This window comes from Vipera berus, assembly GCF_964194415.1.
Source record: "Vipera berus genome assembly, chromosome: Z".
NCBI classification, from domain to species: Eukaryota; Metazoa; Chordata; class Lepidosauria; order Squamata; family Viperidae; genus Vipera; species Vipera berus.
The window spans coordinates 110161759-110185729 of NC_138205.1; the positions used below are offsets into that span (position 1 = coordinate 110161759).

Sequence of the window (23971 nt, forward strand, 5' to 3'; positions counted from 1 at the left end):
TTAGATTTCCCTTTAGATCACAGTTAAAATGGTATATTCTGTGATGCTACTTTGACAGACACAAAATGACCTTGTATGTCTCATACAATGGACTGCAATCTGTAGTCTTCCAGCCTCTCACTCTTCAGGAATTCTGCAATGTTGATGAAACCTTCAGCTTTTTCAGAGTAACTCTGCTGACCTATAACCCTTCACAGTAGTTCTGACAGTTGCCTTCCATGTGTAGAAGCAACCTCACACTCTTGACATTTCTCTCCTGCTTGTTAGATAAATACACAAGACCCAACTTCAATATTATTTGATACATAAATTTTTGAAAAGCAGAACTTGATATGGGTACAACTGAAGACATAATAACTAGATTTTCAAGATATGATATAGAGCAGTTAATAATTTAGATAATAGAGGGCATTTTAGGCAAAAAATGCTAATAAATCTAGCCCTACACATGAAATTAATTTTTATCTGAAATTTGCTTATTCTTTGATTATTGTCACATGTATTTCTGGGATGAACTATCCACACAGACACACACCCTCTGATTTTTCTGAATTTTTGTGTATTTTTTTAGCCACTGAATGTTAGTAGATTCATGTGAAGGCACAAATAATACAGGTTCCATTATTTCCTGGATGATTTTACTACACTCCCTGATAGTAGAGTTACTCATGAAAAAAATCACTACTGTGCCAAATCATTATATATTTCAAAAGTTTATCACTGATTATAGCAGGGGTGTCAAACTGCAAGCCCACAGGCCGGATGCATCATGCTGAAACCGCGCCCACCCCAGCCCCGGCAATGGGGAAAAAGTCATGATACGTTGTGACACATCACATGACATGGCGAGTGTGACACCCCTGGGCTATAGGGTATCCAGAATTTTAGGCAATTTTGTAACCCTTTCCAAATTGACAGGAATAGTTATTTGTTACTGAAATCTTCATAAATTAAGTTGAACATAATCTACCTCTATACTTTTTATAGTGAATATTATGCTCAGGAAAGCTATTTATAAGATTTATGTAGGGTAGGGCTGGCCAAATCAGCCCTAGTTGTTTGATGAAGCGGTTGTGATTGTAACTGCTGCATATTTTAACCTCAGATAGAGAATACAGTTTTCCTCATCTTGGACACAATTCTTCATAAGGGAAAGATAGAATTTCAGATAAGTCAGCCACTGCCTCTCATGAATATAGTTTTTTTTCCAGGTTATTTTAAAGCAAAGGAAGAAACTTACCAATTAGACTGGAAAAAAAGACCTAGGTTATTCTATCCGGTTTCTGTTTCAAGTTTGCTCTTTTAAGGAATCTGGGGAAAGTTTTGCAAAGAGAAAGTGTCTTATATTTCTATAGGAATAGATAAAAATATCCAATTTATTGGATGGTTGATTTTTTGCTTTATGCCAGTGCCAGATATTTCTAATTCTCTGTTGAGATTTATGACTACATAAGGCTTGCTAGCTAAAACATATTATTTGTATTTAGAAGGCTTGTTTCATCTGTGATAATTTGAATCCTATTTCAAATGCCTTATACCAGACAAATATAACATGAATACTGGTAACAGTTTGTGGCAAAGATAAGTAGACATTCAGACTGTCCAAAATGGAGCTGATACATTATGAAATAACTATAGGCTCTTCCTGATAAAATTTTTGAAACAACTTCAAGTTCAAGGAATTTTAAAAAATTAAAGTATATTTATCTAACATTTGGTTCAGTTTAGAGATTTTTTTTGTTCTTTAATTTTGTTTTGTAACAGCATTTGATATATTTTCACGGTTCTACATTACAATTCTATAATTATGTATGAATACATTGTTGGATATGTGACTTACTTCTTCTCATGTTAACTGCTTAAGACTTCTTATATAGCAGATATGAAAAATCTACATACACCTGTTAAAATGTTAGGTTTCGTGGATGTAAAAAAAATTAGACCAAGATAAATCATTTCAGATTTTAATATATCATATAAGCAGTACAATTCACTTGAATTAGAAGTTGAAATCTTTTAGGGGCAAAAATAACAAACATACAACATTAGTATGCGCGTCCTTAAACTAATACTTTGTTGAAGCACCTTTTAATTTTTTTAACTCCTATCAATCTTGGGATAGGAGCCAATTAGCATGTAACATCTTGCCTTGAGAATCTTCCTTTCAAAAATATTTCAAATCTAGTGGTGCAGTGGTTAGAGTGCAATATTGCAAGCAAACTTTTTCCACAGCCTGGAGTTTGATCCTGACAAGTTCAAGGTTGATTCACCCTTCCATTTTTTGAGTTCAATAAAATGAGGATCCAGATTGTTGGGGGCAATATGCAAATAATGTTTACATTAAAAATTACCTTTAGAATGCTATAAAATGCAATGAGGCAATGTATCAGCCTAAATGCTATAACAGATCTGTTATAAATCTGTCAGATTGTAAGGACATTTCCTGTGCACAGCCCTTTTCAGGACACCTTACAGATTTTCATTTGGATTCAGGCTAGGCCATTCCAAAACTTTGATCTTCTTCTGGTGAAAATGTTCTTTTGTTGATTTGTAGGTCATTGTGGTGATGAAAGGTGAAATTCCTCTTTATATTCAACATTTCTGCAGAGGCCTGAAAGTTTTGTGCCAAAACTGACTGATATTTGGAATTGTTCATAGTTTCCTTTACTTCAAATAAAGTCACAGTTCTAGCTGATTTAAAATATTCCCCAAAGCATAATGGAATTATGGTCAGAAAGTTCAACCTTGGTCTCATCAGACACATTTTCTTCCATGCTTTTTCAAACTCATGTAGATTTTTACAAAATGTAGCTGGGCTTGAATGCTTTTTTTCTTTGTAAGAAAAAGACTTTCATCTTGCCACCCTTTCCCAAAACCCAGACATAGGACAAATATGAGAGATTATTGTAATATGTAGTACACAACCAATACTTGCTATAAATTCCAACAACTTCTTTAATGTTACTATAGCTTCTTGGCAGCCTCTCAAACCAATTTTCTTTTTGTTTCATCATCAACTCTGGAGGGACATCCAGTTTGTGCTACCATATTTTCTCCATTTGTTGATGATTGTTTTCACTGTTTTCCATGGTATATCCAATTGGTTGTAAAAAAATTTGTACCTTTATCCTGATTGATACTTTGCAACAATGAAATCCCTTTGATGGTTTGTAAGTTTTGCAGACCATGAGTTTTGCTGCAACTGAGTAAATGTCAGAAAAATCCTGCTAACCAACTGAACTTTATTTTATTCACCTGTAAGTATTTGATTAAACTCTATTGAGATAAATTAAAATTTTCAATACTAAGATTAAATTTCAAACTGCTTTGGCTATCCTTTTATTAATTGGTTTGTGAAGTAATATAGATAAAACTGTTTTAGGAATAGAGGAACCTATGATGAAATATGTACGTCTCAATAAATTGAAACCTCTGAAATTTAAATTGAGATAAATTTGTTAATCTATATTAAGGGCTTTACTTTTACTAACATAATCTGAACCAACTAAACATCAAGAAATTTCAGATTATTTCTATGTCCCTTAAATTTAAATATTTTGGAAATTATTTCAGCAAATTAAATAATTATGAAGTATTTTATAAAATAGATTCAGGGAATTAGCCCCACCATCTTTTTCTCTCATTCTCTCATTCACACTGATATGAATTACACACACACATACAAACACAATTCTAGAGCATTCAATTACTGTTAGCAGAATAACTTAGCACATTTCTAAAAATAGTCCTTAAAGTTTCTCTTGGTAAGAAAATTGGACCATTAAATTATTACTTTTTAAAACATTTATTGTTAAAATCTTGAACACATACTGAAGCAGTTCTTGACCTGTATCTTAATAAATTAGGTTGCCTTGCTTATCACAGGAAATAACTGCTGGATATAATTGTAACAGCATGTGTCAGTTTTGCACTCCCCATGCAAACTCTTCAGGTAGCTTTTTAATCTATCTCTTGTCTTAGAATGTTTACACAATGTCTTTAACCCATTATGATTGCATAACTTGCATATAACAGGTTTCGGCTGACTCAAGAGATAAGCAAACAGTCTTGGGTCTAGACTTTTCTCCCATTCCATTCTACAGCATTTATTGTCTGTTTCATATTGTAATGACCTGATCAAATTTCTTTCTTTCTCAGTGTATAAAAACTAGAAAAAATATTTGCTATACTAGAACAAAAAAAGTCATAAGAAATTATACATTTTTCCTTCCAAATACTTGTTAATCTTTAGAGGTTTATACTGTATTCTGATAACAGGTTTCACAAATTGCTCTAATTCTTGATCATTGGAATGAAAAAGCCAACATAGAGGAGTTCTATTCTAATGAGAAAGAAGGTCCCAAAACTTTTCTTTCTGTCTCTTAAAAAGACAATCTCTGGCACTGACTTCTCAAAAGAAGAGAATCAGTTTTCAAAAATTGCATGCAATATTCATTGTAGAAGAAAGTTATCACACATTTTTATTTACAGTAAAATGTTTTAAGTACCTTGTATCTGATTATGGTTTTCCTCAGGGAAATACTTCTAATTGCATATCAATCCTGTCATATACTAAACTACAGCCTTCCACACCATATACAACTATCTTTTGCAAAATTCACCTAAGTGAATTATTAGTGCAAGACTTAAAGACAAGTAGAGGCTATAAAATTATGAAAGAATACTACATATTCTGATGTGGCGATATTGATACAGAATAGTACAAAAGGCTTTTTTGCACTATTTTGCACTTTATAGGTATATATGTGTGTGGTGTGTGTGTGTGTGTGTATGGATTTGAGCAATTAAGTTAGTTAAGTCAAACACTGAATTCTAAAGAGGAGTTAGAGATGATCATTTTATTAGATATGTTTTTATGACTTTCAAAGGTATCTTCAGATATGTCCCATGAATATAATTTATTTTTAAAAATTATGATGTAGATAATCCCATAGAATATTTTATTTAACTATTTTTGATGAATAGTTAATAGTCTCTTAATATTTGAATGTTCATTAAACAGCCCATACTTACACCAAAATTGCTAAATACAGTATCTGTAAATCAGTTTTTCAAAAGCAAAGTTTTATTTTATTAATGACAATAACCTAACTTATTACAGAATAAAAATCAGTATGGTTTTATGTACTGCATGCTATACTGTCTGAGTGAAGCTATGAAGCATAAGCTTTTAGCATGCTTTGGCTTGTTGAAAAGAAACTAATGATTATCTTTGTTCAGAATAACATCATTATTACTGTTAAAAGACAGAGTCAGAAATAAGAAGTCATGATTCATAATCTTTATTCATTGTTGGCAAAATATTTACATAATTTATACAAAGCAAATGTTCATCTTTACCAGTGTTTGGAGAATATAAAATATTCCGTTCCCATATATTTAATTTAAAAACTTGAAATAATAGTCTGGTACATAGAGTCATTCAAATATTATTGCCGTGACAAGTCAATATGACTGATTTCCATATAAGTGCAGCTACTACTTTATTAGTACTATTACTGTAATATGATAAATCTTTGCTTGAGTTACATGCAGCTTCATTTCAGCCTGCATTGAAAATAATGAACACAGTTAAATGCTTCAATTAACAAAAACTATTTGTTAACAGTAACTATGTTCACTGACAGAACAGGACAGAGATAGGTCTCTGTAATGATCATGTATAATCACTGGGGGAAGGGGCAATGACTCCTGAGGCAATCATAAGTCATCATGCATCATCCCAGATCTCTGGTTGTTGTTATTTAATGTACTATCAGCCGATAATAAACTTCCATCTTATTCATGACTTACCGGTAATTGTGGAGGATGTGCCTTGTACAAATGTGCCTTGTATTTGTAATAAAATATGGTTTGATATTAGGGGTGATGGTAGAAGTAGTAATGGGTCCCATCTCTGAAATACACCCTTCTGAGTTTCAAGTTGTGACATTAACTCTGGAGCAAGAGTGGAGGTATGATTGTGGTCATCCTGAAATGTCAGGTGTCCTTGGAGGGCACTCTTACAGATCAGAGACTATTTGTGAAGTTGACCCAACAGGATGAAATGAAATTACTGCTAGCTTCCCTGTCTTAACAGCATAAGGGCTCTGCCACCTGAATTCCTCAACTCCATAGCCAAGTTGGCAGTGGAAATTCTAATTGTTGGTTCTGAGAGGAATTCTACCTGCCTTGTCTGCTCCAGAGTAGCTCAGGACCTCATAGCCATCATGGACCTAGTCTAGATTATTGGGAGGATCTAAATCACAGTAGATTTAGCTTGATCAGATTTTTGTCTTAGAGCTCCCTAGTTTATAGAGGGATTCTGGGAAATGAATTGATGCAGCATCAGTGGAGGAAGACACAGAGCTACTATGAGCAGGTATGATTCATTGTAGCGGTAAAAGGCCTTGCTTCTCCATTATTATTAGATTCATAAATAACGAGTTGGAACTTCTAATTTGGGTATTCAGGTCCCTTGCTGGATAACTGTGAGGGTTGTTCTAGAAATTTCTCAGATAAAATCAGTCAGATTTGCTATGAGTTGAACTCAAAGTTTTGGAAGAAAAATTATTTTAAAACTATTTATTTTGTTGAGCTAATAGAAATAAACATACATATTTGTATCCAGACAGATGAAGGCTGATATGTATAATTGTAAAATTTAAAACTGGGTTTCATGTTTCATGATTTCAATTTCTTCAAAAAATTAAGAATTATTAGAAGTCATGATCCATACAAATACACTATCAACCAATTTCTGTATGAGTCCCAAACAACAAGATTTATTTAACTTTCATCTTATATTCTTATCTGAGGAAACATTTTACATAAAAACATTCAGGTTCAGTCACTTATTTATTTATAGTTACATTCAGACAGGATTGAATATTTTTATTTATTTAACAACATAGATAGCCACCCTCTCATAAACCATGACGCTAGAAGGAGTGCAATACATAAAAATAATAATCATCAGAAAACATTAAGTTTTATGTTGAGATGTTGAGAGAATCGCTTAACATCACACAACCATCCTGTAGGGCAGACATGTCAAACTTGCGACATCATGTGATGTCGCACAATGAATCGAAGCCTTTTCACCATTGCCGGCAATGGGTGGGCGCAGCTTCCGAATGACATATCCGGCCTGCGGCATTTTGACACCCCTGTAGGGTCACCATAGGATTCCCAAGGTGGATGGAAAAATCAGATCTTGAAGACTTTCTGGCAGTCAACTAGGAATGAGACTGATCTGACATCAGGGGGAATGATGTTCAATAGGACAGGTTCCACAGTAGAAAAGACTTGCTGCCCGAATCCCGCCAGAAGTAACTCCTTAGTAGACAAGAACCACAACATACCATTCCTGTTCAGCCTGTTTTAACAGGTAGATATAACCAGGAAGAGGCAGTCCCTAACAACAACAACAACAACAACAACAATAATAATAATATAATGACATTGACAGACTCTATCTACCAAGGCATGGACGTGGAATGCTGCAAGTATATCAAATGATTGAGGAAGAAAAAATGGCTTTGGAAGAATATCTGAAGGACAATGATGAAGATGCACTGAAATTAGTATATCAGGAAGGCTTACTGACTATTGGAGAGACCAAACTGGCCTACAAGAAAGACCAAATGAAGAACAGAATAGAGGCATGGGAAGACAAAGCACTACATGGCCAGTACATTAAAAAAAAATATCTGGGAAAGCAGATAATAACAAGACCTGGCAATGGCTAAGAGCAGGAAAGTTGAAGAAAGAGACCAAGGGACTAATTCTGCCTGCATAAGACCAAGCCTTAAGGACAAATGCATACAAATTCAAAATTGAGAAGACAGCAACAGACAGTAAGTGCCGCCTATGCAAAGAAGCTGAAGAAACAGTGGACCACCTGCTAAGCTGCTGCAAGAAGATCACACAGACTGACTACAAGCAGCAGCATGACAAAGCAGCAACAATGGTGCATTGGAACAAATATCATTTGCCTGTAAGAAAGAACTGGTGGGATTATAAAATAGAGAAAGTCATAGAAAATGATAAAGTTAAACTGCTCTGGGACTTCAGAATTCAAACAGACAAGCACCTGCAATATAACACCCTGGACTTAACAATTGTCGATAAGAAAGACAAAAAAGTCTGGATAGTGGATGGCAGTGCCTGGAGACAGCAGAATAGATGAGAAAGAAATGGAGAAAATAACAAAATACAAAGACCTACAAATACAAATAGAAAGACTGCGGCAAAGGCAAGCAAGGGTAGTAGCAATAGTAATAGGCGCCTTGGGTGCAATCCCAAAACAACTGGAGCACCACTTGAACACCATTGGCATTGACAAATTCACCATTAGGCAATTGCAAAAGGCGGCCTTACTTGGAACTGCTTCCATCCTGCGACGATATCTGTAATACCATCAAACCCTATACCATTTCAGACAAATGACTGTCCAGTCTCTTCTTAAAAACTTCCAGTGTTGGAGCAATCACAACTCCTGGAGGCAGGCTGTTCCACTAGTTAATTGTTCTAATTGTCAGGAACTTTCTCCTTACTTTTAGGTTGCTTCTCTCTTTGGTTACTTTCCATCCATTGCTTCTTGTCCTGCCTTCAGGTGCTTTGGAGAATAGCTTGGCTCCCTCTTCTTTGTGGCAGCCTCTTAGATATTGGAACACTGCTATCATGTCACCCCTCGTCCTTCTCTTCATTAGACTAGACATACCCAATTCCAGCAATCATTCCAGCAATTATATGTTTTAGCCTGCAGTCCCCTAATCATCTTTGCTGCTGTTCTCTGTACTCTTTCTAGAGTCTCTTTTTTACACCATGGTTACCAAAACTGGATGCAGTATTCCAAGGTTATTCCAAATAACCTTGTCCAATGCTATGTAGAGCTATAAAGATCAAAAACAGCACCTTGAGTTGCACTCAAAAGCAAACTGAAAACCATGGAACAGAGGTGTAATGTGCACTGTCCCTGGATGCACATAACTGCCCATGCAGTCATATTCTGCACCAGAAGAAACTTCTGGATATTTTTCCAGGACAATCCCATATAGAGTGCATTGTAGTATTCCATTCTAAAAGTGATCACAGCATGCCTAACTGTGAGTAGAGCCTAATGGTCCAGGAAAGAACAGTTTGGTGCACAACATTAAGTTTCACAAAAGCCCTCCTAGCCAAGACTGCCACCTGTTCTTCAAGTAGGAGTTGTGATCTAGAAGGGTCTCCAGATTGTGCACTGGGTCTGTTTGGGGCAGTATCACCCCATCCAGAATCAAAGAAGATAAAAAGTCTCAGATCCAAGAATCTTGCCAGGTATCAGCTGAAAACTGTTGTTTCCCATTGAGACTCCTGAAGCCTTCAGGCACTGGGAGATGTCTTCAGCAGCATCACTTAATTTGCCCAGAGTGGAGATGTATAATATTGACATAATACTGTAAAACTGGGATGTTGAAGTAATGTATCTAATGTGTCATGGTATATTGATGAGATCTTATCCATAAGAACAGATAATCTCATCCAACAGCTTCATGTATATGTTAAATAGGAACAGAAACAATATCTAACTCTGGACCCCACAAAGAGATTAATGACGGGATCTGTCACTCCCAACCAGCATGGACTGGTACTGCCCTAGCAGGGTAAGCAAATCAGCAGAATATGCTGCCATCCACTCCCTACCTGGACTGATCTAGAAGGATACTATGATGAATATTATTGAAAGTCACCAAGAAGTCAAGAAGAGCAAGGACAAATATTTGTGAAGATTCTAAATCATCCAGGTCATGGTTGTCCCAAAAGTGCTTTTTCCAAAAGGCAACTGGACTTTCTTTTCTTTTTTGATGAACTAAAGAAGCTTCTAGGATGAAAAATGAAATATTTCAAAGGAAAACCCTCGCAAGAAAGTCCAATTGCCTTTTGGAAAAAGCACTTTGGGACAAGAGCAAGGACAGGTGCACAACCCCTGCTGCCAGGCATCATCCAAACATGCCATACAACCATACAGCCAATGCCCATACACAGGCCTGAAGCCTGACAGAAAGGGATCCAAATAATCTGCTTCATCCAGGGACTGCTGTAACTTCTGTAACTATGTTTTCCATAATCTTTGTCCCAAAAAGAGTGGTTAGATACTGGGAAAAATTGTCCAGCAGTCAGATCCAAAAATGGTTTCTTGAGTAGTGGGCAAATTACCACTACTAACCCATCTATTAATTCAGTCTTGCTGATAATATTTCTACAGCTTCAAAGGAAACTCTAGCTATTATAAATGTTAACAGTTATTTAAAACTCCTTGAACATTAAACAGAATAACATTACTTTTAACAAGAAATTCATAAACAAGCAATTGCAATAACTAAATATTACATGAAACATTTAGTATAGAATAACATGTAACTAAATAAAAAATTCTGGAGCAAAAAGGACAATCTTTTGATAGGTTGGGCTATCTATTTGTAGAGAATATATAAGGCAGTGTGCTGATCTACATCAGATAATACAGCATAAATTGGAGGAGGGAAGCAGAATTGATTAAGGCTAGCCAGTTTTAATTTGTGTCTGCCTGTATTTAGTAGTTTGAGTTTCTTACATTCAGTTTGTTCAAAAGCATGATGAAGTAAGTGGTTCTCGCCTGTCAGAAATGCATGAAGTACAGCTGCAGAGATAATAAATTCCCCCCAAAGGCCTTGGCTGAGCAAATTAGGTGTCAATGGGGTGTCTGCGCAGGCAGTACTCTCTCTTAATTAGTCTCTGGAGCCTGGTTGGTGGCTAGAATAAGATGATCTAATCAATTGGTCTGTGTCTGATGGTACGTGTAAAAATCCTACCAGGCAGAGCCGTCTCTCATAGGTCACTCACCTGCACAGCAGGATTACTCATTTTCATTTTTCATCCCTTCCATCACATGATCCTGACAGTTGGTTTTAAGAAAATTAATTTTTTTTAAAAAAACTGGTTCATAGGCCAATGTGGGTCAGAAAGAAGTTGTGTTATGCAATCGATTATCTAATTCATTAACATGTATTGCAAAAAAAACTTGCATGGAGTCAAAAATAAAATGATTTTCAATAGCACCAGAGATGACTTCAGTAAACTATCAGCAAAAATGAAATTACTGTTGAGCATATCAGGCATAGTGGCATTTACAGTGAGCCTAACAGAATCTAATTGGTAGGCACGTTAAATACAGGACAATTGTGCCATGTATTTGTTATCAGTTGCTTTTTAAAAGAACAATAAAATGTGATTGCAAGATGCAGCAGTGGTACTAAGTAGGCCACATTGTGAAAGTCATGTGTGTGTTTTGCATGCTAACCCACTGGGACAGCCTTGCCCCATTAAGTTCTTCAGGAAAAAATAAATATCCAGATGAATTCTGTTTTAGAAGCTATGGTTGTGCAAAAAGAGCTAGTAAACTCTAGTTCTAAAACATTTTTAAGCTGGTGGCAAATATTCTGAAATTAATGTCCCCTTCTCTTCTTATTACTTGAAATAATGTTAACATTTAAAATCCATAAAGTCATTAAAACCTAGCTTTTACAGAAAGTCTAATAATCATTTGGTGATGAAAGGATTCTCTCTACTACAGAACTGAACGTTACAACTTTCTTTGGTGGAGAGTTGTTGCTTCAGTTTTATATTATTTATGGTTGGATGGTTTTTTATTTTAACTGTGGGGGTGGTAGTGATTTCTGTGGTAAGTTATTTTGCAGCTTATTGAATCAAGAGACATATAAACTATAGTTAATGAATAAAATATTGCTGTAAGTCTAGGGGAGTTGGGTATTTGGCTTTGAAGAGAGAGTTGCAAATCTGAATCTTGTCCTTAATTTTTTTTATAATTTTTAATGTTTATTTTGGTTAACATTAAAAGAGCAGGATACCATTGTTTTATTATTATTGAACAACCTCTCATCATAATGTTTACTGTAATTTCTGTTGTTTCATTATAGGAATTAAGATCACCAGACTAGAGGACAGAAAAAAACAAACAAGATAGTCAACATTATAAAGGCACCATTATCTGCTTCCTTTGTTGGATTTCAATCATAAGAAAAATTATGCTGACAAGATCTGGTTCTCCACTCCTTCTCAGTTTATTTAAAGTACTGCACGTATTTTGATTCATTGTGATTTGAGAGATATTTGTGAAGATTAAGCTATTTGCTTTATTGATATGTGGCATAATTGGCTTTTTTCTCTCTCAGTCTTTTGTGTTTGGTTTTATTGCTTTTAATTCACTGCAGTATAAATACTTGTGTGAAAATATTTTAGTTTCACCAGCAATGTCTTAAATATAGTAAGACAACACTTTCGTGTTCACAACTTCCTTTATATTATCTGTAGCTAAAAGACAGTCATAGCATGAAACAGTGTATGTATTCATTGGGAAATTCCGCTCATTTCTCATTTTTCAGAATTTAAGCTGAAACAGGTTGGTTGTGAAAGTCGGTGTCTTATAATTTTGCTCACTTTTTTACTGCTAGTAAATGTAATACTCTTTAATTTAACCATGGCAATAAATGCATCTTAGCTAGAATTTGGGTACTCTGCCTATGTTGAATAAAGTGGTATAATGGGCATATATATATATTCAGATATTTTACACCCTTGTGAGAAAAGAGACTTAATGCTCTACTGTTTTTGTGATTATATTTCAACTTGTTCATGTCTTGCTTCAACAACATTTTCTATGAAGGAAACTAGAGAAGATGAAGAAAAAATTTGGAAAAGCACTATGACAGTGCTGAGTAATACTATGACTAGTTGCTGAATGAGCCATTAAAAATATTAGCCTTGAATAACCATCCAAATTTTGAATCCAAATTCAAAATACTTTCTTTTTCTAACCAAAGGACTCTTCCAGTTATTTTTATAAGGTATTAAGATGGTAGGGAAAAAGCACTATATTATGCATCTCCGTACAGCTGATTTTCCTGTATAATTTGTAGATTGTTCATTAATAATGGATTACTATTCTCCCTATCCTAAAAGAGGGTGGAAAGGAAATGGAACTAGTGAAGGCAGTGATTGGATTTGCCTGCTACATAGTAGAATGTTATTGTAGATAGGGAAGAACAAATCCCCCTGAAATAGTAAAACAGATGCCTAAAAACATTCATTTATTCATTCATTCATACATACATACATACATACACACATGAATTTGATAATGGCATCTTAATACTTTTATAAATAAAAGCTGGAAAACAGGGATATGTTTTATAGTTTGCTCTGTATGAAAGCATGTTATTACTTGGATCTGGCAAATACTTGATTTTGCAAAATACTAATTTTTAATACAAGGGAATTTTGTCAATATGTTTTTATTATTACTCTATTCCCAACAATTATATATAAATTAAAATAAATGTTTCTGTCCTTCCAGTATCAGCTTTGCCACCTTTCTTTAAAACTTTATAGCCATGGAAACAAGTAATCAGAAAATCCAGTGAAACATTTTCGACTTAACAAAAATGCTTTAATCTTTGTTTTCTGTGTGGTATTTTTCAAATTAGATCATATATTCACTTAGCTATTTCAAGGTGACTTTCTAAAATAAATCTCAGCACTGTAAAAAATGGAAGAGGAAAGAAAATTGGAGAATTAAACAAAACTATCAAATGAAGATAGATTTCTGTAAATTCCTGCAATATCTTAAAGAGAGATGGAAACCATTTCTCTCCATGTTAAATATATGATGGTGTCATGTAAAAAGTAACTCATTGAGTTATTTCCTTCAATGGAATAAATGCCTAGCACCTTATTATTCACAATAAATCAAATGTTTAGGATATATGCTTAGATTTTATGAATTTCTTTCAAAAATAGTTCTTAATGTCATTTAACATATTGGCCAATCAACTAAAGTATCAGCTCTTACAGAGTGAAAATAATTATTGAATTTCACTTCTAATATACATTCTTAATATAAAAGGATCGGGGGGGTGTTAGGATTTGAAGGCTGGAAATCCATCTTTTAGAGTAGATTCATTAGTAATTCAATTTTCTCATCTTAATTAACCAACCAAGAAATACGTGAAAAACAAAAAGGGAAGTCATTGGTGGCTCCTTTTGCAACTTCCCCAAAGCACAATCACAACCCTTAGAAGAACTAAAGCAATTGCAGAAAATAAATCAAGATTTATTTTAGGTGATGTTTCAAAACTCAAAAGAAGGGAAGTGTTTTGGAATCATTGTACATGGAAGACAATATATATAAAAACATTCAAATTTAAAATCCACGCATTTTTCAATATTCTATCTATTTTAGTTGCCCCTGTTCTTTTCTGTGGAATCCAGTGTAATTGTCTTTAGTATCAGTCCACACGTATAAACTAAAAAGAAAATGGTGCGCTGGCAAAGAACCCTGTATTTTGTTTCTTAAAATTACTGTATGGTTTTCCTTTAAGGGACTAAAATTATGGGAGAAGATCAATTACTTGAAGTGGATAAATATAAGTTGTCTAGGTTTTATTATGGTTCTAATTTTAGTGACAGTGATGAGAAATTATCACTGGAATGTAATAGAAAGAAGTATATACCTATAATGAGATATCCAACATTGTGCAATGCAATCATGAAGCTGCTGGGGGGGGGGGGAATCAAGTGTTCTGCTCTTCTCTCTTCAAATCTGTAATTTTGCAAATAGTAATTATACAATTTTATTTTCACCTTTCTTCTCTTTTAGCATATAATAGAAACCTGTGTAAGTGTTACCCTAAAGTATCTTCCAGGTTAGGTTATAGTCAAAATATGGTTACTTCTTTCATCATACCCTACATAGCCATTTCATTACTCTTATTTCTTTGCAGGTCGGTTTAGGCAAAACCATGCAACTCTTATGTTGGAAATAGAAAGGCAATTCTGAATGATTCTGAACAATGCATAACAAGGAATTTTACATTTTGCAACTGATTGTGATTGTGCATGGATTTTGCATCTAACACTTGTGCTTTTGACTACAATAGGAATGAAAGCTAACTCTATAAGATCCTGCCATATCATTTGTACTTCCTATTTCTCCTGATTATGTAATGCTTATGACAACTCTGAGCCTTTCAGAATTTCAATAAGCCAAAATTTAATGCAGTTTCTTATCCACTTTCCTGGTACTTTGAATTCAAGATTACATATTTTTAATTCTCCATGTATATGTTGATTGTGACCTGGTATATGTGTTACTGAAATAACATATCTGCTGTTTTCCCATAATTGGTTTCCCTATTTTTCTAATAAGACTTGAATGATTAATGATTATCATGAGCCTTGGTGGAGCAGTGGGCTAATGCCTCCTTAAGTAACACCAGCTGCCTGCAATTAGTGCAGGTTCGCATCCCACCAGGCTCAAGGTTGACTCAGCCTTCCATCCTTCCGAGGTAGGTAAAATGAGGACCCAGATTGTTGGGGGCAATAAGCTGACTTTGTAATAATGCCGCTTGGGGGTGTGTGTGTGTGAAAGCCCTAACAAGCAGGCATATACATAGAATGAAGGCTACTGCTAAGCTTGTAAGCCGCCCTGAGTCTTCGGAGAAGGGCGGGATATAAATGTAATAAAAATAAAAATAAAATTAAATAAATAAATAATTGGATGGAGTCTTAGCCCATTTGTGAATACTACCTATGCCCATGGTGGCGAACCTATGGCACGTGTGCCACAGATGGCACGCAGAGCCCTCTCTGTGGGGATTAATTGATTGAACTTTTTAGACCCCCTCAGTCTGCCGTTACCATCATAGCCACGCCCACCCAATGGGCCACACCCTCCCAATGGGCCACGCCCTCTCAGCACCCGATGATACATAAGTGGGTTTGGGATTGCAGTTTGGGCACTCGGTCTCAAAATGGTTCACCATCACTGGCCTATGCAATCTAACCATTCTACATAATAGTTTCTTTGAAGTGCTATCAGAGTGGCCAAGGACTTAGTAGTGGAATATGACAGCCATGGAAAAAACAACCGTGCATGCATTGGACTTCTGTGGTTGGTATTAGAAGAAAAAATGCTTTCCAATTACATCCAATTCTTTTAATTGAACTCCTTATTTTAGAAAGCTTCTCAGTGAAAACAGAGAGGATACTTTGAAATCTAAGAAGAGAAAATGATCACCTTACAATGAAAGATAAGAGGAATTCCACTATATGAGGAATGTAGAAATAATTATAGAAAATTGGTCTACAGGGTTTTCGTTACCAATGTTGCATTGGAAAATTGATTCAATATGACTCCCATCTGAACAGCTCAAATATGCAGAGCACCTGGGTCATTGCAAATAATGTATAAATTGTCTGTTAGATATAAGGTTAAACAAGCACAGGAAAGCTTTGGATCAGTCTTGCTTTCAATATGTGAATGATCTTTGAATAAATATTTCCAATTTTTCTGATTAAGGAGAATTGTTGCTCCTCTCAGCAGTGAAGGCAATGTGATCTTTTGAATGCACGCACAGACATGGACAAAAATGTATGGTGAATATAGAGTATTTCCCAAAAATATATTACTACTGTTTTTCTAACCTAATAGAATAAATGAAATTTGGACTTGTGCAGATTCATGTGGAATATGGAGACCATATAAATAGAATTATATTCCATTCTTCTCCAGATCATGACACAAATCTTCTTTTGACAAAAAAGAGGCACTTATCTGTGTTGTTGCCTTGCAGTATTTTTAGAGCAAAAACTGAAAGATTGCATTAAGATATTCCCTAACCATGGTCTCAGAACATGCAGTTCTGCACTGCTACCTACAGAAATTTTCCTAGTTGAGATTCTTTATACAAGGCACAAAAATGTCCTCTTTTTAATGGGTTTGGTAATCAAACAATATTAATATTAAATATGTATACATAATATAGCCACATACTTTAATAACAGTTTAGTCAGCAGTACGGTTGAGTAAATGTTACATTGTTACACTGTATTCAATGTGTAATTTGTCTTACTATGAACAATGTATGGTTTGTCAAGTGTCACCTGTTTTCATTTAATATGATACTTAATAAAGTGTAACAGGATTTTAATGTTCCACGTGATTTTTTTAAAAACATAATTCAGAGGGTTTTTTTAATCAACATGTTCTTATTCTACCTTCATAACATAATTGGCATAATTGTAATCGGCAGCTTACATAGAAGAGATATAAATTAAAACATTTATTTATTTATTTATTTATTTATTTATTATTTATTTATTTATTTAATTAGATTTGTATACCGCCCTTTCCCGAAGGACTCAGGGCGGTTTACAGGGTAATTAAAAGAAGAAATACAAAAGTTAAAAACGATTAAAAAAAATTACAACAGTCCCTGAAAAAGTAAAAGCCCCCAATTAAAATTAAAATTAAAATTCTCAGCCTGGGTCAGAGAGCTCGAAGAGCCAGGTCTTCAGGTTCCGGCAGAATGAACGGAAGTCGAGGGCAGTCCTCAGCTCCACGGGCAGCTGGTTCCAGAGGGCAGGCGCACCCACTGAGAAGGCCCTCCCCCTGGGTGTTACCCGCCGGCAATCTTGGACGAAGGGAGCTTGATGCTGGCAGCAGGTGTTCCCTCAGATATCCCAGACCCAAGCCATTTAGGGCTTTATAGGTCATTACCAGTACCTTGAATCTCACCCGGAGGGCAACCGGAAGCCAATGCAGCTCGCGGAGTAGAGGTGTTACATGGGAGTATCGGGAAACCCCCATCACAACTCGTGCGGCTGCATTCTGCACCAGCTGAAGCCTCCAAGTGGTCCTCAAGGGCAGCCCCATGTAGAGAGTGTTGCAGTAGTCTAAACGGGAGGTCACGAGCACATGAGTGACTGTGCGTAGGGCATCTCGGTCCAGGTAGGGTCGCAACTGGCGCACCAGGCGAACCTGGGCAAAAGGCCCCTGGTCACGGCTCCTATATGGTCTTCAAAATTGAGCTGGGAGTCAAGGAGGATGCCCAAGTTGCAAGCCCTATCAACGGGGGGTAACACCTCACCCCCCATCATTAAAGATGGAATGGTCTGGTTAACCCGAGATGCCGATATGCACAACCACTCAGTCTTGGCAGGGTTGAGACGAAGCCTGTTTCTCCCCATCCAGACCTGGACCGCCTCCAGGCAGCGGGACATCACAGCAAGGGCATTGCTGGGTTGGTTCGGGGTGGAAAGAAAAAGTTGGGTATCATCAGCGTACTGATGATACCCCACGCTGAAACCGCGAATGATCTCACCCAGCAGCTTCATATAGATGTTGAACAGGAGGGGCGAGAGAACCGACCCCTGAGGAACTCCACAAACGAGGCCTCGGGGTGGATCTCTGCCCTCCCATCAACACCGACTGCGAGCGGCCCAGGAGATAGGAGGAGAACCACCGTAAAACGGTGCCTCCCACTCCCAACCCCCTGAGACGCTGCAGTAGGATACCATGGCAAAAATAAAGCAACTACTAACATAATACAAAAGCGAAAACCATACATGAAATAAACATAACTAACAGTAGAGACGCGGTGGCTCAGTGGGTTAGGACACTGAGCTTGTCGATCAGAAGGTCGGCAGTTTGGCGGGTCGAATCCCGAGTGCCGCGTAACAGAGTGAGCACCTGTTACTCGTCCCAGCTTCTGCCCACCTAGCAGTTCGAAAGCACGTAAAAATGCAAGTAGAAAAATAGGGACCACTATGGTGGGAAGGTAACAGCGTTCCGTGCACCTTTGGTGTCTAGTCATGCCGGCCACATGACCACGGAGACGTCCTCGGACAAACGCTGGCTCTTTGGCTATGAAACGGAGATGAGCACCGGCCCCTAGAGTCGGAAACGACTAGCACGCATGTGCAGGGGAACCTTTACCTTTACCTTTAACAGTAGAGATGGCAACATACACATTAAGGAAAAGTTTTTAAAACAATTTGGTTTTCAAGAGCTTCTAAAAGATCAACAAAGGGAAAAGCAGCATATAAATTTAATAAATTTTAATTACCATCACCATAATTATCTCCATATGAAAGCTCTTCTACAAGATTGACACTGCTACAGAAAAGTTGCATCACCTCACTTCAACTCCTCCCTTCTGAATTGCCCCAAAGTGCAGGATTTCCAGAAGTTTCTCCCTGGGAGATAATAATTGGTCAGACAGATATTCACAATAGGCTGTGTTCCTGAAGATACCTACAGTCTTCTAACATGCAGATTGTGCTAAACCGGTGTAATATACTTCAATGCAAGGAAGGGGCTGCCGTATTTTTGACCAGCTGTAGTATCTCAATATCTTTAAAAGCAACCCAAACAGGCTGCATCTAACTGGAAGGTGATAAGGGCAGGAGTTACATTGAAGTCAGGTTTTCTCTTCCAGGAAGACCACACCTATTGAAGCTAGTTCTAGCACAACATCTGCTTGCTGATCCAGCAGGACCCGTAAGCCCAGAAGGTCTCTCAAGTTCTGAATCTCCCTGATGCATTGTATCTGCCCATCAAGAATATCTCCATGAATGACAGAGGACTATGATGTACCAACAGCAACTTCTTTTTTCCAAGGATTCCATTTCAGTCCATTTTCTCACATCTGGATGCTGACAGCTTAGGTACACCAGGAAATGGCAGGGGCAGCATTCCTACTCTCCATAGCCTGGGGGAAAGTTGTAAAATTGAATATCTCCAATGCCTAGATGACATAAAATATTTGAAGACTATGATGAAAGATAGCAAAAGTTTTATAGTTAATGTTGGTTTTTAATTGAGAAAAGTAATTTTAAGTGCATATAGTAAAGCATAATATTTGGATTTCAGTTGATGGTAAATCCCATTTCAGGCTGACAAATTATGTTTAGGGTACAAAATAAAATGTAGTCAAATGTAGAAATGCAATGAGAATTCAATTTTACATCAAATTAAAAAATTATCAGTGACTTTAAGCACAAATAAAGACATTCCTAAAGACAGCAGTTTTTTTAACCAATGGGGTATTTTGGTTTCAATTTGCTTCTTACTGTCTATCCCCCCCCCATTTATTCCCAAGTGGCCTGGTTGCTATCGCAGTTTAGCTATGATAGTTTTGGTCCTCCCCAAAGAAAAGTTAATCCTCAGGGAAGGAATTTGTGGTCACTGGGTTAATATACTTTTAGAGAATAATGGCCATCATTGTCAATCCTAGCAGAATGATTCACACTGCTATTTACTAGTAACATAAGTTTGTTTTAGGGCATTAGCTCTGAGAAGCTTATATTGTATCTTTTACTGCATAAAAGTGATAAAAAATAAAAGGTAGAAATCAGGACACCACTGATGAGCCTCTTTATTTAAAAAATATATGACACACAGACACACCACACAAATTAGGGCAAAATATTTACCATTCATTTTCCTCGTGAACAAAGTTTGTATCAGGTCTATTGGCAGTTATTCACACTGAGCACAATAGCTGAAGAGACAAATCACATCATGTATTTTTCTTAGAGATTCCAAGTAGAATATGCTATTCCTCAAAAAAAAAAAAGCCAGAGATTTGTGATTACTCAGGCACTTAATTTTAGTATTCTTAGTTTTTCAAAGACAAAAATGTGATTGGAAAGGACATGAGAAGAAATCTTTCTTAACTAGTTGGCACCCCCACCAATATTTGTGATGTGGGGAACATAGCTCTACTAGCATTCTGCTGTAAACTTTGATGCTCAGATTTAGTGCAGATTAACTCTATTTTTATACATACCTATCATTAAATGCAAAAAATTTGACTGTGAATGGCATCCTTCCTTGCTTTCAGGTTCTGGGGAAAATGGTTGCTGAAAACAAAAGAGGATGCTCAAATTCAACACAGTCACTCGCTATGTGCTTCACTGCAAAGCCAGACAGTTCAAGTAAAAGGTTTTTGTTTAAGACTGCCCTACTTCAATTTCCTTTGAATATTGTCAGCAAAAAGCTTTTTTTACACTTGCTAGGCAACTCCAACAATAAATTCTAACTTTCGGAAGTTCTGTGTTTGCACTGATATTAGCACCAAAACAAAAATGTGAGTTGACTAATCCAAACTTTTTACAGATCTGAGGTCGGAATGAAATCCAGTTCAAGGGCAATAATTGGGGTCCTCAAAAAAGATACAGGAGCGGAGAATGAACCTGCATCAGTTCTGCCTCTTATGTAGTTGGGCAAGATATTGTGACATCTCTGCCTATAAATATAGTCCTAATTACTGACTACCTTGTTCAGCATGACAGTACTGAAAAAGACTTGTGACTGGTCTACAAGTTTGCAGCTGTTGCAGCATCCCAACAGTTATGTGATCATAATTTGATACTTTGCAACCAGTATGCATTGACAAAAGCACCGTGTCTTGCAGTCACATGATCACAATTTGAAACCTTCACAGCCAGCTTCAAACAAGCAAAACCCATGGGGAACCCACAGGAATTGCAAATCACAGTCACAGGATATAACAACCAATGGTGATTTTCTTAACAAATGTAGCAGAACTAACTTTATAAGTCTGGTGCAGTCACATGATGCTTCACTTCATGACCGCATTACTTAGTGACAAAGTTCTTAATTCCAATGTAGTTAGTAAATTAGGACTACTTATACAAGAGTAAAAGTTGTGCTATGTCTTCATAATACATCATTTGGAGATTTTGGTATATGATGCTTATGAAGAAATGGTTAAGAAGACAATATTCACAGACAGGTCTAGATCAGGGCTTTTCAACCAGTTTTACAGGTACCACCTGTGGTACTTCGGCACCTGGCAGGTGGTATGCGACCATCCTAGAAAAGTGGTAGTGGGAGAGGGGAATGATCTGAACCGGTGGCAGCACTGCACAAGCCTGAGTGAGAGAGATGGCTGGAGCTGCAGGGCTGTCAGGGCTCAGCGGAAGTGCCAGGATCAGCACTTCTTTGGGGCTGTCAGGGCTCAGTGGAAGTGCCAGGATCAGCACCAGGCTCCAGCTGGAGCTCGGCGCTGATCCTGGCACTTCTGCTGAGCCCAGAAGAAGCACCAATCAGCTGGAATGTTGCAGCATCTCCAGGGTCTTGTGATTTACATTCAGATGCTCGGCAACTGATTCATATTTATGACGGTCACAGTGTCCCAGGGTCATGTGAAGTGACCAAAACCTGCTGCAACCACCCAGCAGATGGGAGGAATAAAAACCAAACACCCCCCCCCACACACACACACCCTACACCCACTGCCAATCCTCAACAGAAATGCTCACAACAATGAGGAGGAAGAGCACTGCTGGGCGGGCAGGTGTCTTGCTTGGCTGTGGCTTGGGGGGGCACTTTTTTCAGTGCCATTATAACTTCAAACAGTCACTAAGCTAACTGTTGTAAGTCGAGGACTACCTGTACTTCATCACTTTTTTCCTTTTTTTTTTTGGTCATCAGGTTTTTGACACCTTGCCAGGTGACTGGTGGTACTCGGATGTTGCCATATCCTAAAAGTGGTACAATGGGTGAAAAGGTTGAAAAGCCCTGCACTAGATAGCATTTAGATATGGTGAATTATTCAGCAAGTGTATATTACGGTATTAATTCACTCTTGGGATATTTTCCAATAACCTAATTGCTAGTGTCTCTTATTTGCTTCCTATTTGTATCAAGTCCTTATAGAGAATCCAGACAGAAACATTCAGACCTATATCACATGCCTTTTTGCTCAGTTTCATAGCCAACTAAGATAAAGAGTCTCTAATTCCCACTTACCAGCTGGTACACCAAATGTGGTACTTAACACTGCAGGTTAAAATGTAACTCATGAAAGAGTAGTAAGCATGGAAGTGAGAAAACAATCATCTTGCATAATTATGGGGTTCTCTTCTACCAGTGATACAGCCATCCTTACACTCCAGATCCTGCAGAACTAAATCAAGGAGCTTCCTAAATATATCTGGCAGTACTTGTTTACACATGTCTATATGGAGGGTAGTGTGAAGGCGGAACATCTCATTGTCCCAGGCCTAGAGTTCTTCAGCATTTTTATAACTGTCTCAGATTAGGAGAAAAAGGGATGCTTTACAATTGATGCAAAGTTGGAATTGGGAGCTTCTAACAGTTCAAAAGAGAAGCTCAAGATCAAACAGATCTTGATAGACTTGAACATTGAAGCTTATCCAACAAAATGCTATTCAATAGAAAGGGGGAAAAAGTAAGGTTCTGCATTAGATATTAAAAAACAGGTAGACAGGAGCAAGATAGGAGTGCTTAGAACTTCAGGCCAAACATGGTACATTTGTTGGATTGTATTGTGGGGAAGTGTCCAGTTTAATCCTATTGTTTAACTACATGCACTTATAATGATTGTCAACAACTTTGGAGTAAATAAAAGAAAATCAGAAATTCCACCTCTGTCGACATTGTATTAGATTATGGCTGATAATATTTTGTTCATTTTTCTAAACTGAACTTAGCCCAATTATTTTATTCTGCAGCATTTTGTGGAAAGCCAGAAATAGAAGAATTCTATGTATTGAAGTCTATAGTATGAATGTCACAACTTTGCAGTGGTGGATATACTATTATTCATTTTATAAAGCCATCGTAAGACCTGCAAGTATGAAATGCTTAAAATATCTGAAAGTGCGTAAATAATTTTTGCAAATAATGAACTCTTAAATGCTAAGCTACCTGTATTTGTTGCTCAAGAGAAGCAAATTAATGTATTCTTAAATTGGCTTGTGTGTTACACGAGGACCAGGGACAACCAAGGTTCAATTCCTGGCTGAGTCAGGAAGGTCAGTGGGTAACTCTAGGTTTGCATTCATTCTCAGCCTGGTCATAACTTTTCCAGAAATGTATACTTTGGTTTTTGTTAGGTTTTTCCCTGTTTGCTAGTAAGATTATGTTCTGAGAAGTAGCTCAGGGAATGATACAATGGAATAAGGCAAAAAGACAATAAGCCAACTTTGTAAGCATTTGTCCTTTCTATAAATTTGCACACAAATACAAAAAGGGTTTGCAGTGAAGAATTTCAAACAAAACAAGTCATTCCTGTAAGCAGCGCAAAGAGCTTTCTTT

The 23971-nt window shown here is 36.8% G+C and overlaps 1 protein-coding gene across 3 annotated transcripts in view; it reads left to right on the plus strand.

Annotated features, from left to right (window-relative positions):
• CDK14 (cyclin dependent kinase 14) overlaps window positions 1-16977 on the plus strand; it is a 289922-nt gene extending 272945 nt beyond the window's left edge. For all 3 annotated transcript variants that reach the window (XM_081344348.1, XM_081344350.1, XM_081344345.1), the window contains one exon: window positions 11961-16977. The gene's annotated coding sequence lies outside the window, so the exon portion shown is untranslated. The remainder of the gene's footprint in view (window positions 1-11960) is intronic.
• Window positions 16978-23971: the final 6994 nt, after the last annotated feature.